This window comes from Vipera ursinii, assembly GCF_947247035.1.
Source record: "Vipera ursinii genome assembly, chromosome: Z".
Taxonomy (NCBI): Eukaryota; Metazoa; Chordata; class Lepidosauria; order Squamata; family Viperidae; genus Vipera; species Vipera ursinii.
The window spans coordinates 73,658,610-73,677,845 of NC_139517.1; the positions used below are offsets into that span (position 1 = coordinate 73,658,610).

The 19,236-nt window shown below is 37.7% G+C and overlaps 1 protein-coding gene across 3 annotated transcripts in view; it reads left to right on the forward strand.

Annotated features, from left to right (window-relative positions):
• Positions 1-19,236, forward strand: part of TRAK1 (trafficking kinesin protein 1) — a 109,018-nt gene that overhangs the window by 13,106 nt on the left and 76,676 nt on the right. For all 3 annotated transcript variants that reach the window (XM_083378336.1, XM_083378335.1, XM_083378334.1), the window contains exon 2: positions 8,252-8,446. The gene's annotated coding sequence lies outside the window, so the exon portion shown is untranslated. The remainder of the gene's footprint in view (positions 1-8,251; positions 8,447-19,236) is intronic.

The following is a 19,236-nucleotide window of genomic DNA, read 5'->3' on the forward strand; positions in this document are numbered from 1 at the left end:
CCCACTCCCTACTACGTGTGCTTACTCTTTTCTTCCAGAGCCATCTTTCTGTCTGGCTCTCCTCTTCAATAAACTGTAACCTTTCTAAAGCAGTTGCCATGTTGTTTATTCCCGGCTTGGACTGAGCCATGATGAAAACTTTTCCTTCAACAATTCCAATAGCTTTTTCTTAACAAAATAAAATGGGTTTTGTTTTTGAGAGTTCCTTGATCTCAACAACAAACACCTTCCTGTTGACAGCAAGGAATTGTTTTATAACTAGACTACACTTTCCAAAAGAATAAATAAAGTAGGAATTCTACTGAGCAAACAAAAATGAAGAGTTTTCATGAAAGTAAAATTCTGCTAGCATGATAGGACTTTGAGAGGAGTTCTGTTTGCATCATCATTGTCATAATTATCTGCAAACCTCATAACTGAGATTGTATATTAATACAGTCATACAATATTCAGCCTTATGTTTAATGTTTTGTGACAAAATGACATTAAATTTATCTAAAAAGTAATTTTTTCCTTAGTATGGAAAATAGAAAGAAATGAAACTTCTTTTAATCTGGTTCTTTCCTACTTCTTTTATGTCATGGTTTAGAACTTCTCAGATCTCATTATTAAATTGAGGGACAATCAAGTTAGAGATAAGGATATAGCACCGTGGTGGCAAACCTATGGCACAAGTGCCACACGTGGCATGCAGAGCCCTCTCTGTGGGCATGCACGCTGTCGCCCCAGTCCTAGACCTTCAGCTGGGTTTTATAAAACATTTTCGCTTTAGGCCTCCACCGCTGTGTGCCCCCCCCAAAAGGTTCAATCAATCAATTTCAACTTCTTGCAGGGGAAAAAAAGATTCACAAAGTTGGAATTGATTGATTGAACTTTTTAGTCTCACCTAGTCTGCCGTTACCACCGCAGTCACACCCACACAATGTCACGTCCACCCCGCACCTGACAATACATAAGTGGATTTTGGGTTGCAGTTTGGGCTCTAAAAGGTTCACCATCACTGATATAGCACCATCTAGTGTTCTTTGGTTCTTGGTGGGATTATACAGTTGTAGCAGAAAGATTGACAAGTTTACAAGTTTTCATTTGTGTAAATGTATCCATAAATCACCAAAAAAATAAAAGCATTCTCTATCAATACAGTATGTGATAATCATGCTTATTTCATCTTGACATTCTTGAAGATCATCTTTATAATGGGATCAAACAAATTGTTAGGCATTCAGAGCTATATTTTAACATTTACATCAGGCTTTATATCATAATACATTTGTGGATCTTTGAAAGATCAGCTTTTACCTGGAGATTAATTTTAGTTTCTTCCCTTTGTGAAGACATTTAATCTTTTTCATACACCTTCAATGTTGTTTTGCAATTTGATTTCACTGTTTAGTTAGGCAGTTGAATAGATTCATTGTTACACTTACATGCTTTCTTTTTATGAACAGCGTATTTGCTTTTTCAGCAATTCCACCATCTGCCTGGACAGCGTGGGCTGTAGAACCAGTGATGGAAAACAAAAGGCTTTAGTCTTTGGTAGTATTGCAATTTATTTTGTTTTGTTTTTCAGCGGATGGTGAATATGAAAAACATATTCTTTTTGCCACAGAGAAATGGTGCTCAGAAAAGTCTTCCATTCCTTTTCTGAATATGATATTTTATTATATTTCTTTCTGGTCAGAGTAAAATTAAGTGTACAGTAGTACTCCAAGCAAAACTCTGATCTGCCATAACTCACCTATTTCATTTTCTGGAAGTGTTTATGGGGTCCCTACGATGATCAGACATTTCTAAAATTAATGTTAATTGGAGCCTGGCATTTGGCTTTGTAGCATGGCAGCTCCCCATTTAATTTAAGAGGCAGAGATCATGGCAGGCACCAATTAAAGTATATCAGGACTTAGGGACACCACTCTAGCGACACTTTTTTAATATATTAAAAAGCAACATGCTTCTTCATTTTCTTAAGTTCTCCATCATAAAGTGCATCATGACAGTGCATTATCAGTAAATCATGCTAAGAAAGAATTGTCAAAGCATCCAAAATCCCAGACTTGTAACATTGGTTAGCTATGTACCAGTGGAGCTTAAAAAATCTTATTATATAGATGAAACAATTTATTTGGGCAGTATATTATGGGTTCACTGCTACCCTTGTTACTTGGCACAGTCTTCCTCAGTTTCCTGATAATGAGAGTGGCTATGTCATCAGTTAAAACAAGATGGACGCATCAAGTTTCAAATATATTGAAAGAGAAGCTAACTACTGATGGTATTTTTGTTTCTGCATCTTTATTAGCAAACCTGAGAGTTTTTGCTTCACTACTAAAATAACTAGGTTGGTTTGGGGTGCAGTACACCTTGGTATAGTGAGATAGAAGAGCACAAATTGTATAATTGTTTATCACTGAAGTGGTTTGAACTGGTCCTGTCTCAGATTGTATTCTGTATCTACTATTTATGGAGGTTTTGGCCACTAGGAGGAGCCAAAAACAGGCAATCACTTTGCAAGGATTTATTCTAGCTGTTTTTGGGCAATCTCTTTGCAAGTTGTGCTTTGCTTGCCTTTTCACATTCTGAGTTCTTTCGTAGATTTCTTTACCTCATGGTTTCTCTTTTTTCTTCCTTCCTGAGTTTTAATCTCTCTTCCCTTTTTGTTCTGCTTGTCCCCAAAGCTTGTAGTTCTTGTTTTCATTATTCTCTATTCTCCATCCTCTTTCCTCCAAGTTATTGCCAGATCAGTAGATCAGTGTGTCAAATATCCAAGATATGCAGAGCAGTATAGATCTACTCAGAGGTAAGTCCTAATCAGCGGGGTTTATTCCCAGATAAGTAGATATGGCATTAGAGCTGAAGAAATGAAGAGGTAGGCAAGAACTGGATTAGCATTATGAGTGGTGTAACAGGATTGCTTAAATTCTTGGCTGGGTAGGTGGCATCTAGACTTTCCCTGAGACAGCAAAATGCCTGTCAAAATAGCATTGCTTTCTTCTGCCTAATGAGAAGAAGTTGTTTTACCTCGAAGCAAGATGATTTCTAGGAATTGTTTGGCTTGGTCATTTGCACCAAAAAGGTATCTTGAGATAGTACCTTAATTCATGCTTGCCCCCCCCCCCCGGCATTTAGAATACAATTTTATCCTAGACAGCTATTTTTTATTTGATTTGGATGATAACAAAGTTCCTGAGCTCCGGATGGCACTAATTAGTTCTCCTGAATTAATATTAATAGAAAGAGATCTTCAGTGGGAAGGTAAGATTTTCTTCAAAATATTTTTTTTTCTAAAACTGCTCGTTCTTTGTTAAGATGACTTAATAATTTCTGAAATATTTAAGGTATTGTTGAATAATTTTCAACTCTTCATGACTTGGTAGATATCATTTCACCAGGATTACCTGCCAGTAATTCCTTCTTTGAATTATTGCAAGCCTATTTGTATCACCAATGATCATATTTTGTGTTTTATGAAATGACATCCGTTTGCCCTCAATTCAGTTTTCCCAGTCATCAAGATCTTCTCCAGTGATTCTTGCTTGCATGGTGCTTCCAGAATATTTTAAGTTTTAATTTCATTATTAGTGTTTCCAATAGGCAATCTGATTTTATATAATATGAAAGAATATGTTCTTGTGGCCTTCTGTTAAGTTATTTGTAATGGTCTTCTCTAAGACTACAATTTAATTACATCCACTATTGCAATATTTTATAACGTAGAAAGGTTAGAATGCTATTTATAGTTATACTTACTATAAACTTATATTTTACTGTTTTCAAACAATTATTTGTATAGGATTTTCCAATGATATTCCACTTTCTGTGCAACAACATTAAATACTGAATTGGGAGTAAGCTTTGTGTTGATAAACTAACGTTTTCCTTGTCAGACAACTTAGAACAATTATAATGTAATAATAATGCAATGACCATAATATCTTTATTATGGCAGATGTTATGGATAACAATTGTCATACGCCTTAGCCTGTATAGCAGACATGTCAAACTCGTGACGGTGCGTGACGTATTGCGACTTTTTCCCCACTGCTGGCAAAAGGGTGGGTGTGGTTTCAGTATGATGTATCTGGCCCATGGGCCGACAGTTTGACATGCCTGCTGTATAGTGAATTCTCAGAACTTATCCAAAACATCCAGAGGGTACCTGCCTCTGCAGATGTTTTCTGCCTCTGTTTTAGATATTCTTCAATTAATATTCAGATTTTACTAAATATTGGAGGAGATAAACCCTTTCAACTTGGATTTTTGGTATAAATTCTTAATTTAATGGAAACTATCCTATTAGCATTTTTATAGCAGGGAAAAAGTATGAATGATAATTTCATTTAAAATGTGTATGATTATTATTGAGAATTAATCTGCCTCACAACAGTAGCAACCCAGGCAGATTGTTTTGTCACATCTCATAAAATTTGGTTGTTATTAGAAGGCCATAATTTTGTACCTTAGTTTTTTTTTCTTCACAAAGACACAGAATGTATTGTTTATATTTATGTGCAATATTTAATAATATTCCCTCCAGTTGCCTTTTAGTTGTTGAAACTAAGGGATCAGTAAATTAATTGCCACTCATACAGAAACAATCTATAAGAAATCTTATCTTCAGTGTACTGGACCTGTTAGTGCTAAGGTGCCTTTTTGTAATGGTATTGGATCCCAAAATACATTCTGTTTTTAATAGTTTAAATTACAGTAATTGTTTTTTCTTCTTCTTCGTTTCCTTGCAAAGCCTGGTACAGTAATAGTATTTCTACACTAGAAGCCTGATCTGTTTCTCAAAACTGTTCATCTACTTTGGGGTGTTTTTTTTAAAAAAGATACAGTCTTAGTTCTTTGGAAGTGCCAAAGATAGTATCAAAGAGTGTACGCCAAATTCACTAAAAATTTCTATTATACTCTAGTGAAAATCATGTGGGAATTTTAATGCTCAACTTATGACCATAGTTGGGATCAGAATTTAAGTTGCTGCATCATGAAGTTAGTAACCATGTGATTAAATCCAAGTTTATGATCATTTTTACATGGCCATTAAGTGAATCACCCAGTCTTTGAATCTGCTTATCCTATTGACTTCGCTTATTAGAAGCCCTCAGGGAAAGTTGCAAATAACGATCAGTTGATCATAGGCCAAGTACCCAAATTGCGATCACGAAACCATGGGGTGATATGATGATAACTTTAAGGATAAGTTTAAGTCACTTTTTTGAGACCATTGTAATTTTGAGCCACTGTTAAACTAATAGTCATCAGTCCTGGCCCACCTGTACATATAGCTTCAAGCATGATGGAAAATATTGGACTGGATTTGGTTCATAGAATTGAAAGTATATTTTTTTGTAAAAATTACATCAATATCCAAAATTGGTTCCTAAAGTTATTCAATAGTTCTCTTTCTGCATTTCCAGCTTAAACAATTGAGACTTTAGACAACCAGTCACACATTTGGTCATTTTTTTTTCACACGTAATATAGGCTTGCACTATTTTCTCTTCCTCATGATCTTCAGGTAAAGGCTCCTCCTCCTCCTCCTTCTTCTCCTTGGCCCTCTCCTTTCCTCTCCTCTCCTCTCCTCTCCTCTCCTCTCCTCGCCTCTCCTCTCCTCTCCGAAGCTGGCAGGAAATTGCAAGTTCAAGCCAATGGGCAAGTGAATGAGTATGGGGTCAATGAAAATCAGGAAGGATGTGCAGGAAGTTCTGTGTGATTCAGGAAGGGCAAATGGGAGTGTAGGTCATGAAGGGTACACAAAGATGTGGCATGGGTAAGAAAAGGTGGACAGGGTCCATGAAAGATACCATGTGAGTTGGGAAGAAGGTGTGAGGGTGTAACACAAGTCCAGAAGGGTGGCAGGGGTGTGAAAGAAACATGTTAGAGGAAGACTTATGTAACTAGGTTGGGCTAGCCCGGTAGCACAAGGATGCAAGAAAGATTCTGCATTGATTAGGACAGGCATACAGGGGATGCTGCAGGGGTGCACAAAAGATCAGCGTGATGTGAGCACAGAGAAGTTTAATAGATAATGTTGGTGGAGGAGACTTACCTGAACAACTTGGAATCTTCCATACTGGCTTTCCCAATGTTGACACTCGTTACCAGCTTCCGCAATGAAGTCCTTTTTTGAAAAAAAACTTATAGGATGTTGATAGTGAGTTTCGGCAATCACAATCAAGTTTAGATTTGCTACCAGCTTCCCCTTTGACCTGTAGGAAACTGGTGGGGAACATTATAAATGAAGATCATGGAATCATGACAGTCCTGAAACAGCAGTGGTGCTGAAATGGCCACAACTTTCCAAAATTTCAATCCCAATGAAGTAACAGGTCCCATATTTTGGACACACTCTGTTACCCTATGATGTACTGTTTCACTCAATTGAAAATTACAAACTAGCAGACACAATAGGCTTAGTACTACATAGGCAGAAGGAAAACCTGTATGGAATTAGTTTGAATTACAGCTAGTCCTCAATTTACGACCACAATTAAAAGTAAAAATTTAGTTGCCAAGTGATGTAGTCATTAAGTAAATCATTTGACCAGACTTGATTTTATAATCATTTTTATCAATGTTCATTAACTGAGTCACATGGTCATTAAGCAAATCCAGCTTCCCCCATCAAGTTTGCCCTTTGGAAGCCAACTGGAAAGATTGTAAATGTGATCACATAACCTGAAGATGCTGTGGCCATCATAAATGTGAGTCATTTGCCAAGAGCCTGAATTTTGACTACATAACCATTGTAAGTCACTTTTTTCAAAGTTGTAACTTTGGATTGTCCTTAAATAAATAATTGTACATTGAGGGCTACCTGTACTTTCAGTAGAATTTCTAATAGTTAATCTAACAAAGCTAATGAGTAAAATGTCTTGGCACATCACAGTTATGATAAAACCTTTCCTTTTTGAGGTATATCTGACTCACATGATGGCAAGGTTACTAATGACAAACAGCATTGCTTTGTCATAAAGGATGAAACTGACACTGCCCTAACATACTTAGGATAGTGTTGATAAGAGCCATGAATTGGGATAAAGATGCAACTAAGCATCAAAAGGTAAGAATTTTATTGGGGCATTTTACATTAATGGTTGATTTATGCAACCAAAAATAGAACAATATTTATCTTTTTATCCTTTGTAAGTGAAATAGATTGCAAAATTTAAGGACAAAATTTTTATCACAGGATAATTGGAAAGCACAATGTAGTAAGAAAAAGTACATACAAATTATACTACAGCATGTAAAAAGGTACAAGTTCAGGATTATAATCACCATAATCCCCAGCCATCATAGCCAGTGGTTGATTTAATTGGCGTTATAGCCTAGCACACCTGGAAGGCAGCATGTTTCCTATCTCTAGTTTCCATTCTCAGAATTATTGTGATATATTTTATCATATATATGCTTTCATATCTGTGTGGCCAAGAACATTAGGGGTTTCCCAATATTTTTCTGTAATTCATATGAAGTCTATTCTGGATGTCTTGGTTGATGTTTTCTCACCCCTAATTTTCAATAATGGTTAGGCTTGTGGTTTCTAGTTTTTAGATATTCATTCTGGGTCAGCTGGAAATATAATTGTGATTTGCAGATCAATAATAATTGGCTTTGATAGCCAGGTGTGGTTAGTTGTTTTTTTTCCTAGCAAAAAACAAGATTTGACATTTGGTACTGGTAAAATGAAACTATTTGATATAAATTCAAGCATGTTTATATTTTAAACAAGTGTTTCACGTTTATTGCTAAGACAATAGAAAAGTAAAAAAAAACCCATAGCAATTATTTCAACTTTTGATTTTACTACATTGTTTATCCTAAAAACAAAGCAGGAAGTTTTGTGACCATTAAGAATTAATGCAAGTTATAGTTAATGTAATTAAATGTAGTTTTTCACTGAAATACTTCAAATGAACACAGTGCTAGATTTCAGGCTGTGTCTGATTTTCATAATAGACTTCTTCATATGAACTTTATTCCAAGTGTGTGTGTGTGCGTGTGCATGTGTGTGTATGGATGGATGGATAGATAGATAATTGGCATTGTAACAAGTTGAGTTCACAAGAATAAATTTATGTGTGAGTACATTGCAAGCATATTTTCATAAAATGTATTACTTTCTATGTTTTTTCTAAAGATACTAGAATTTATTGAATAAAACATTACTTAGCTGGATTGTACTAAATTTAAAATGCACTTTTTAAAAATATAACACATTTGTGTCTTGTTTTTCCCCTCCTCTTAGATGTGTGCAATAGTACTGATCTTCCCGAAGTTGAAATCATTAGTCTGCTGGAAGAGCAGCTCCCCCATTACAAGCTAAGAGCTGATACAATCTATGGTTATGACTATGACGATTGGCTTCATACTCCTCTCATTTCTCCTGATGTGAATATTGACTTAACAACTGAGCAGATAGAAGAGACATTGAAATACTTCCGTAAGTCCAGATATGTTCATTAGTATTCAAATAATTCAGTTATCTTTGAATAATCTTTTTTTCCCAGATTCTGTGCAAGGATTACATTATAAGTAGAACCATTTAAAATGTGCCTTTTTTAACAGCATTTTGTTGCAAGTGGCATAATTTCCATCTAATAAAAATAATTAGAATGTATCTTGCATATTTCAATTTTTAATCTAGGGTTTTTTTAAAATCAAGCTTTAATAAGATAAATACTATCACCATCCTGTATGACAAGATCTGAAATCAAATAATTTCTTCTGATATTATTATCTTCCTTGTTTTTATAATTAAAATGTATGATAAGGCTGTGTAAAACATTTGAAAGAAGTACTTTCTAGAGTACATTAGGATGAACAAAACCCAGCTCTTTGAAATACTCAGACATGCTCTTTGGAAGTTTTGCAGTCAGGGGCACAATTCATAAAACATTCATAGGTGGAGATAGGTGCTTCTCATCGCTTTGCTGATTTAAGGACCCAGAAATAGGAAGAAATCAAAGAGCATCCTTCATAATTACTCCTTCACAGGTTAATTTAGCACCAAAAATTAACTGGTACAATAGCTATTTATTTTATTCAGACTGTATGTATGACTCTATGCTATTAAATCAGTGGAACACATAATTCTTATATAAAGATTAATCACAAGTACTTTGGGGCTGTTAGTTTTAACCAGGAACAACCTATGACTTTACTGACAAATCTTCATCTACTTACTCTCGTATAAGTATAACATTTTGAGTGCCTTATGCACTATATTAAGCATTGTCCCTTTGTGGCCTCTGACCCGGTGCAAGTCCCGACTCGCTCCTTGGTTCTCCAAGGACCTGTGGGAGATGAAACGCCAGAGAAGGGGCCTAGAGAGCATTTGGAGAACCAGTCGGTCTGAATCTGACCGAACACAGTTAAGAACCTTTTCTAGATCTTATCTTGTGGCAATGAGGGTGGCAAAGCGCGCCTACTTCACCACCCTCATTGCATCCGCAGATAACCGCCCAGCCGCCCTATTTAGAGTGGTCCGCTCCCTTTTAAATCAAGAGACGGGAGAGGACCCCCTACATGGACGGGCTGAGGAATTTAGCAAATATCTGGTGGACAAAATTGCTCAGATTTGGGCTGGTCTGGACTCTGACTAGGCAGTATCTGACGAGAGGAAAACGATGAATTCGGCCGAGTACATTTGGGAAGAGTTCGATCCTGTGACTCCGGATGAAGTGGACAAGATCATGGGGAAACTAAGTGCCGCCACATGTTTGTTGGACCCGTGTCCCTCCTGACTAGTCTATGCATCTCGGGAGGTTACACGAGGCTGGCTCCTAGCAGTTATCAATGCCTCACTGAGTGAGGGGTACTTCCCTGCCGCCTTGAAAGAGGCGGTGGTAAGGCCCCTCCTCAAGAAACCGGCATTGGACCCAGCTGTTTTAAACAACTTCCGTCCTGTCTCCAACCTTCGCTTCCTTGCGAAGGTCGTTGAGAGCGTGGTGGCACGACAGCTCCCTTTGAACCTGGAAGAAGCTGAATATCTAGATCCGTACCAATCGGGTTTCAGACCCGGGCAATTGGTCGCACTGGTGAATGATCTCTGGCGGGCCCGAGATAGAGGTTATTCCTCTGTCCTGGTCCTATTAGATCTCTCAGCGGCTTTTGATACCATCGACCATGGTATCTTACTGCGTCGTCTTGAGGGGCTGGGAGCGGGAGGCACTGTTCTGCGGTGGTTCTCCTCCTACCTCTCGGACCGTTCGCAGACGGTGTTGGCAGGAGGGCAGAGGTCAAGCCCTAGGCCTCTTAGTTGTGGGGTGCCTCAGGGATCGGTGTTCTCGCCCCTCCTGTTCAACATCTATATGAAGCCGCTGGGAGAGATCATCCGTGGCTTCGGGGTGAAATGTCATCAATATGCTGATGATACCCAGTTATTCATCTCCACCCCGAACCAACCCAGTGATGCCCTCGATGTGATGTCCCGTTGCCTGGAAGCGGTACAGATTTGGATGGGAGAAAACAGGCTTCGACTCAACCCGGCCAAGACTGAGTGGCTGTACATACCGTCATCTCGTTTAGTCCAAGAGGTTCCATCTTTGACTATAGGAGGAGAGGTGTTACCTCCCATTGATAGAGCACGCAATCTGGGCGTCCTCCTAGATTCATGACTCAGTTTTGAAGATCATATTGGAGTCGTGGCTAGGGGGGCATTTGCACAGATTCGCCTTATATACCAATTGCGCCCCTTTCTGGACCGAGATGCCCTACGTACAGTCACCCACGCACTCGTTACCTCCCGTATAGATTACTGTAATGCTCTCTACATGGGGCTGCCCTTGAAGACCACCCGGAGGCTTCAGCTGGTGCAGAATGCAGCTGCACGGGTTGTGATGGGAGCACCCCGATATTCCCATATTACACCCCTCCTGCGTGAGCTGCATTGGCTACCAGTTGCCCTCCGGGTGAGATTTAAGGTGCTGGTACTTACCTTTAAAGCCCTACATGGCTTAGGCCCGGGATACTTGCAGGACCATCTGCTGCCGGGAACAAATTCCCATCGTCCACTACGCTCACACAGAGAAGGCCTCCTCAGGGTACCGTCAGCTAGGCAATGTTGGCTGGTGACCTCCAGGGGGAGGGCCTTCTCTGTGGGAGCGCCAGCCCTATGGAATCAGCTCCCCCCTGAGCTTCGGATGGCCCAAAATCTCTTATCCTTTCGCCGCGGCCTCAAAACACTCCTTTTCCACCAGGCTGACCTGGACTGACAGGCATTTTAATTAATTATATTTAGAATTTTTAATTTATTTTTCAGTTTTTAATTTTAATTTATTGCACAGATGATTTTAATTTTATTTTTATCTTGATTTCTGTACTTATTATATGTTTTGTTGTTAGCCGCCCTGAGTCCTTCGGGAGATAGGGCAGGATATAAATCCCATAAATAAATAAGTAAGTAAGTAAGTAAGTAAGTAAGTAAGTAAATAAATAAATCTAAGTGAACGAAGAGGGTATAGCAAATGTGCATTCTTGTTCCACTCCTTTTTTTAAAATTTGTGTATTGACTCTAGTTGAACATTTAATGATTTGGCACACTAATCCCCAAGGCTGATAAAAGTCTTGTAGTGCAGATTTATGTGGCAGAATACTTTTAGGTGAATATTCTGAAGACATTCCATGTCTGAAGATGAATCTTACGCATGATTCATCAAATCTCCTCAACTCTTTTCATGGAAGAGATTGGTTATCTTGACTTATTAAATAACATACAAAGTTCAGCTCCTGCTATAAAACTTTACAGTTGCTGTAGATCAGAAGTCCCTAACCTTTTTGACTTTGCAGACCAGCTGGGCAGGTGAGGGGATGGTTCCATGCATGTGATGGACAAGCCCCGCCTGCATATATCTCCATTTGCACGATTGCTCATGTAAATGGAGCACATTTGCCTGCTGCTCGCGCAGGTAGGGATGCTCACGTGTGTGCATGCCTGCCACTTCTGTGGCTTTGTTCTGAAAGGATCAAAACCCAGTAGTGAGTTGCAGGCTTGGGGTTGGGGATCCCTGCTGTAGATAGGTGAGAAAATTATCTATGAATATTCAACAGCCAATGCACACAACAACTTTAAAAGGCAAATAGATAAATATAATATAATATAGGTGGTCCTCGACCGACAACAGTTAGAGTTTAACCATTTTTACACTTAGGGCCTTTGCATCATCACCATGTCATATGACCAAAATTCAGATGCTTGGCAACTGGTTCCTATTTATGATGGCTACAGTGTCCAGAGGTCATGTTATCACCTTTTCTGACCTTCTGAGAATGAAAGTCAGTGGAGAAGCCAGATTAATTTAACAACTTTGTTACTAACTTTACAACTGCAGTAATTAATTTAACAATTCTGGCAAGAAGTCATAAAATGGGGCAAAACAATTATCTGATTTAGCAACAGAGGTTTTGAGCTCAATTGTAGTCATAAGTCGAGGACTATCTGTATAGAATTTTGGCTGTAAATCATGACAGTTGTAAGTCAAGGTAGCCACACAACTGCACCTAATTTTATAATCATTTTTACAGTAGTATTAAGTCCAAATCTATTACCCTAAATGGGTGTTTTTTGCCAGAAATTGGCAAAACACTAACAAATTGTGGTTGTATGACCGTAGGGCATTACAACTAGTAGTTGATGGTTGCCAGGTATCTGAAATGCAGTAATGTGGGGTGGGGGCAGTGCAACATTTTGGGATAGCTAGAAGTGCTTTATGGCTCATAAAGGCTATTGCAACTTTTAAATGACCCTTTATAAGTTGAGCACTACCTATAGTAAATTTTCAAGAGTGGATATATTTGCCTTCTCAAAATTGTTACTTCATATTTTAGCAATGTATAAAATGTATTTACAAAACCAGGTTGTATTATTTATTGAATTTATTTGCAGCCCATCTTGTAGCAAATGACTGGGTAGATTAGACTATTGCTAGGAGTATCACTTTCTATTACAAACAATTTCTTTGCAGAATAATAATAATAATAATAATAATAATAATAATAATAATAATAATAATAATAATAATAATAATAATAATAATAATAATAATAAAGTTGGAAGAGACCTTGGAGGTCATCTAGTCCAACCTCCTGCTCAGGCAGGAAACCTTATACCATTTCAGGCAAATGGCTGTCCAGTCTCTTCTTAAAAACCTCCAGTGTTGGAGCATTCACCACTTCTGGAGGCAGGTTGTTCCACTGGTTAATTGTTCTAACTGTCAGGAAGTTTCTCCTTAGTTCTAGGTTGCTTCTCTCCTTGACTAGTTTCCATCCATTGCTTCTTGTCCTGCTTTCAGGTGCTTTGGAGAATAGCTTGACTCCCTCTTTGTGGTAGCCCCTGAGATATTGGAACACTGCTATCATGTCACCCCTCACCCTTCTCTTCATTAAACTACACATACCCAATTCCAGCAACCGTTCCCTATATGTTTTAGCCTCCAGCCCTCTAATCATCTTGGTTGCTCTTCTCTGTACCCTTTCTAGAGTCTTGACATCTTTTTTACATCATGGTGACCAAAACTGGATGCAGTATTCCAGGTGTGGCCTTACCAAAGCATTGTAAAGTGGTATTAGTACTTCACGTGATCTTGATTCTATCCCTCTGTTAATGCAGCCTAGCACTGTGTTGGCTTTTTTGGCAGCTGCAGCACACTGCTGGCTCATATTGAAGTGATTGTCTACTAAGACTCCGAGATCCCTCTCACAGTTACTACTATTGAGCAAGGTACCACCTATACTATACCTATGCATTTGATTTTTCCTGCCTAAATGTAGAACCTTACTTTTTTCACCATTGAATTTCATTTTGTTAGATAGCGCCCAGTGTTCGAGTCTGTCCAGATCCTTCTGTATCTTAAGCCTATCTTCTGGAGTATTGGCTATTCCTGCCAGCTTGGTGTCGTCTGCAAATTTGATGAGTTCCCCATCTATCCCCTCATCCAAATCATTAATGAAGATATTGAAGAGCACTGGGCCCAGAACAGAGCCCTGGGGCACCCCACTACACACTTCCTTCCATGTAGATGTGGTTCCATTGAGGACCACACGCTGAGTACGGCCTGTCAGCCAGCTACAAATCCATCTGGTGGTAATGCTATGTAACCCACATTTTTCTATCTTATAAAGTAGTAGGTTGTGATCTACTTTATCAAATGCCTTACTGAAGTCCAAGTAAATTATATCTACAGCATTCCTCTGGTCTACTAGTTTTTTCACTTGGTCAAAGAATGTAATAAGATTTGTCTGGCATGATCTGTTTTTGACAAACCCATGTTGACTTTTAGTGATGACTTTGTTTGCATCAAGGTGTTCGCTGATTTGTTGTTTGATTATCTTTTCCAGAATCTTCCCAGGTATTGAGGTCAGGCTGATAGGTCTGTAGTTTCCTGGATATATTTTTTTCCCTTTTTTGAAGATGGGAACTACATCAGCTCTCTTCCAGTCCTCTGGTAGTTCCCCAGTGCTCCAGGATCTTTGAAAAAATATAGTTCAGTGGTTCTGAGATCACGTCTGCCAGTTCCTTGAGAACCTTGGGGTGTAATCCATCTGGTCCTGGTGATTTGAACTCGTCTAGGCTGGACAGGTGCTCACTTACCATTTTCTTGCCTATCTTAACTTGCGTTTCTATTCTGTTTTTTATGGCACTGGTTTGGGTAGGTTGGACTGTTTTTTCCCTTTGTGTAAAGACAGATGCAAAAAACGAATTAAATAGTTCTGCTTTCTCCCTATTGCTTGTCACCCTCTTGCCACTTTCCCCCACTAATGGACCAATCATTTCCTTAACTTTTTTCTTGTTTTTTATATGTTGAAAGAAGCTTTTTTTGTTATTTTTGACTTTGGTCGCAAGCCTTAGTTCATTTTGAGCCTTAGCTTTCCTCACTTCATCTTTGCAGGCACGGGCTATTTGCTGATATTCTGACTTAGTTATGTGCCCCTCTTTCCAATTCTTGTACTTGTCCTTTTTATCTTTCAATTTATCAGAGAGTTCTTTATGCACCCATGCTGCTTTCTTTTGAGAGCTGTTATTTTTCTTCTTTGTTGGTATTGTACTAGACTGGGCCTTTATTATCTCACTTTTCAAAATTTCCCAAGCTTCTTGAGTTGTTTTCCCCTTTAGGATTCTCATCCATGGAATTCTTCCCATGGTCTCTCTAAGTTTATTGAAATTAGCTCTTTTAAAGTCCAAGACTCTAGTTTGGCTGTGTTCTATTGCTTGTGCCTCCAGAATGTTGAATTCCAATATTGCATGATCACTTCCCCCCAAGGTTCCTGTGGCTTCGACACCTTCTATAATTTCATCTCTGTTTGTGAGAATTAAATCCAATATGGCTAATCCCCTAGTTCCCTTCTCTACTTTTTGGGAGAGAAAGTTGTCTGCTAGGTTTGACAGGAATCTGTTTGATCTTCCACCTGGTGCAGAGTTTGTCTCCCAGTTGATATCAGGGTAATTAGAGTCCCCCATTACTATTGTGATGTGCTTCTTACATACCTTAGTTAGCTGACTAGCAAAAAGTTCATCTATTTCCTCTGCTTGGTTGGGCGGCCTATAGTTTACACCTATGGCAATGTCATTTGTTCCTAATCAAAACACATAAAAGGTTTTCTTAGCAATGTTGTTGTTGTTGTTGCGAAGTCGTGTCCGACCCATCGTGACCCCATGGACAATGTTCCTCCAGGCCTTCCTGTCCTCTACCATCTTCTGGAGTCCATTTAAGCTCACGCCTACTGCTTCAGTGACTCCATCCAGCCACCTCATTCTTTGTCGTCCCCTTCTTCTCTTGCCCTCAACCTTTCCCAGCATTAGGCTCTTCTCCAGTGAGTCCTTCCTTCTCATTAGGTGTTACTTAGCAATATTCTTTCTTAAAAGGTCTTTGCATCATAATCTGGCTTAACACTGAATAAGTAATGATCAATTGTGAAAAAACCTTATAGTTAATAGTATAACATCATAAAGGTATAGAGGCTGTGGAGAACTGAACACAACACTATTAATATTAAAGTATCATATTTTAGTTACGAAAAGTAGAATATTTAATTATGAGACATCAATTTAATCATGTGAAAAAATAGTGTATTGTATGGATTGAAAATCTCTTGAATGTGCTTGTTCAAAAAAAGGGAGATTCACTTTCTTGGTAGGTGCTACTATTTTTATTTCTTTAATTGTATAAATGTAGTGCATATCCTAGATCATTCTTTGTAAAATAAAATTAAAGAAAAATGCAAGCTTAGCTATTGTACAGTCAAAATGATCTTAGAATGGAACATCCAGATTCAATGCTTTATTTAAAAGAAAGGTATAAAGTATTTCCAAGATGCTGGGAAGATTGCCAAAAATGTATTCATATAGCTGTTTCCAGAACATTTTGAAGTTTCATCCCAATAAACATATGTATGTGCAAAACATTCTATGCACTGACTGTCATGTACAAGACTTCATCATGCAATTGACCTGATTTTATGACATTTTTTGTGGCATTTATTAAGCAAATAATCATGGTATTAAGTAAAGCCATGGTCACCATTGAATATTATTTTTATTTTGCTGGAAACCAGGGGTAAGATGCCTGTTTTTAGCAAAAAAATAAAATAAAATCATAAATTGCAATCATGTAACTATGGAATGCTGCAAACAGCCATAAATGTGGGGTAGTGTCAGAATCCATTTATATCACATTCATATATGCAGGGCTTTTTTTCTCATAGAACGCTCAGAACGGAGTTCCGGCACCTTTTTTGGATGGAACCTTGTAGGGTAGGCAAGGCGGGTTGTATGACATGTGTGAGTTCCGGCACCTTTTTCTTTTACAAAAAAAGCACTGCATATATGTATGTTTAAAACATCCCCCCCCCTATGGATTCTGCCATCTCCTGAGGAAGGAGGAGCATATGTGGATTCAGCCTGCCTTAGGTTATTTCAAAGGCCAAGGGAACCTTTTGAACTGGGGGGAACAAAAGGGAGGGTTAGAGAAGAAGGCATCTGGCTTGTGTCTTCTTTTAATTCTGGAGAGGAAGAAAGCAATAACCATAAAGATTCGAAGTTCCTTTTTTTCCCCACGAAAGGGATGACATGAAGTAGAAGGATGGGGGATGACCAAATGGGGTTGAGGGAAGGGGGGTTGAACCGGGTACCCTTTATAAAATTTCAATTTGTAAAACAATACTAAGTCCTGTCTTGTATTCCCACAACCAAGCATGTCCTAGTAAAGATTCCTTTTGCACTAGAACTGACTCCAAGAGTTTTTGTTTTTCTAAGACGTGGATGGGTGTGGGTCCTGACAGGTAGTTCCTGAATACCCAAAATGAGATCACATGTCTGTGGGGAGGGAGTCTGCATCAGAACTTTGGATCCAAGTTGTAAGTAGTCCTTGGGCAGCCCATTGTAACTTTAGTGGTTGCTAATCAGCCAGTCATAACTTGAGCTCTACCTGCAGTGGTGCGTGATGGGGCTAAGAAAAGAAAGCTGAAGAAAGGACCTGGAAAGGGAGGGATGAGCAAGACAGTTGAATCCTAAAGATACTAATAAAATTTTCTCACTTCCTATATTCAGATATAGAAAATCACGTATTATAAAAGGTCTAGAGTTAGCAAGTGGTCTGTATTAGTAATTTACCTATATTAAATAGCAAAAATTTTGTATTCTAGAAATTAATATGTATGCATGCTGAGAAATTATTTTACCAAATGTGTTTTAGTTTAAGAAGATTTTATTTAAAAAAAATTGTGCCTGAAAATGACTCACAAAATGACAGGAGAAGGTAGGTAAATATAAATACTAATTTATATAAATTCAATATAATATAAATTATAAATTTATGTACAGTTTATAAATAAATATAAATTTAAATATATAAATTCCTCTTATGTCAATATAAATTCCTTGTTAATACCACATTATTGCCCAATAGCCTTTTAAAGAAAAATGATATATATATATTATGTGGCAAATAGCAATTATTTATGGAAATATGGATGTCACAGGTTTATTTCAGATTAATTCTTTGTGTCATCTATACAGTTTTTAAAAGTTGTGTGTATTTGTAGAAGATCTATTCTTTAGTAAATATGAACTACTCTTTAAAATCAACTATGCTTATTTTAACTGCACTGAAGTTGATTGTGACATGGCTTTAAGAATACCTCACACTAATTTTTAAGATGCTATAAAGATATTGCATACCAAAATAAAGTATAATTTATCACGACTTCCCTAAATGGATTAACTTTAGATGTGCAGATCAGAATATACTTCTACAATCAATACATGCATATTTAAAAGTGATTTTGATGAGATTGACTTTCTGATGTTCCTCAATATAAGCTTCTCTTTATATTTGTATATGTAATTTTTCCAATAATACTAATCTATTAGTATAGTAGCTTACATTGTCTTTTTTTCTAAAGAATATATAGAAAAGTCAAGGTAATATTTGACAATGCTCATGTTTTAATATTTTAGTTATAGGAGATTCCAGTGTAAAATTTGAGGTAATTATGATTGGAAAACATACATTCATTGAAGTTTAAGCTTAGAATTTAAGCTTTAGAATTTTGTGAACATAGGAAATGAGCATGTTTATTCATTTCCCATGTGTACAAAATTCTAAATAATTGTTTGTTAAATTCCAATCTCTTTTCTATAAAATCAATACAAATTTGTATATTTAGCAGGATTTAGAAAGAATGATGGCAAGCAGTATGGAGAGAGATCAATGTTTTAAGTTATACAAAATGGCTGTGGCTTGCTGCAAACATTTCTATGCTTGTCATAGAGGTCAGATATTTGGAAGGTGGATCATTGGTTTGCAGAATAAGCACATAAGCGCTTAAGCATTAAAGAGCTTAAAGGGGTTACGTATATTATTTTTTCTTAAGAATGTAGACATTTAGATGTATCATAAGGCATTTGCAGAGTTTCGTTCATCTAATTTGGGCTGTGGGGGTTATATTAGGGCTGCATTTTAATCATATCTTTTATAAATATTTATGCTGCTGCTTAATGTAAGAATATTTTTCTTATGGAAATGAAGGGCGTTTTTCTGGGTATTGCTCTCTTTAGTTAAATATCCTTTGCTAGCAGTCACAAGCAGCAGTGTGTATTTCCACCCTCCATCTCTGCATCTCGTTCAGAATCAGCCAGTCTCCATGGCAACCTATTAGACTGAAAGAGATGTGAGGAGCAGAATGGAAAAGAAATGAGTTAGAAACCCCAAGTGGTGGTGTGTGCTTCCAACGTCA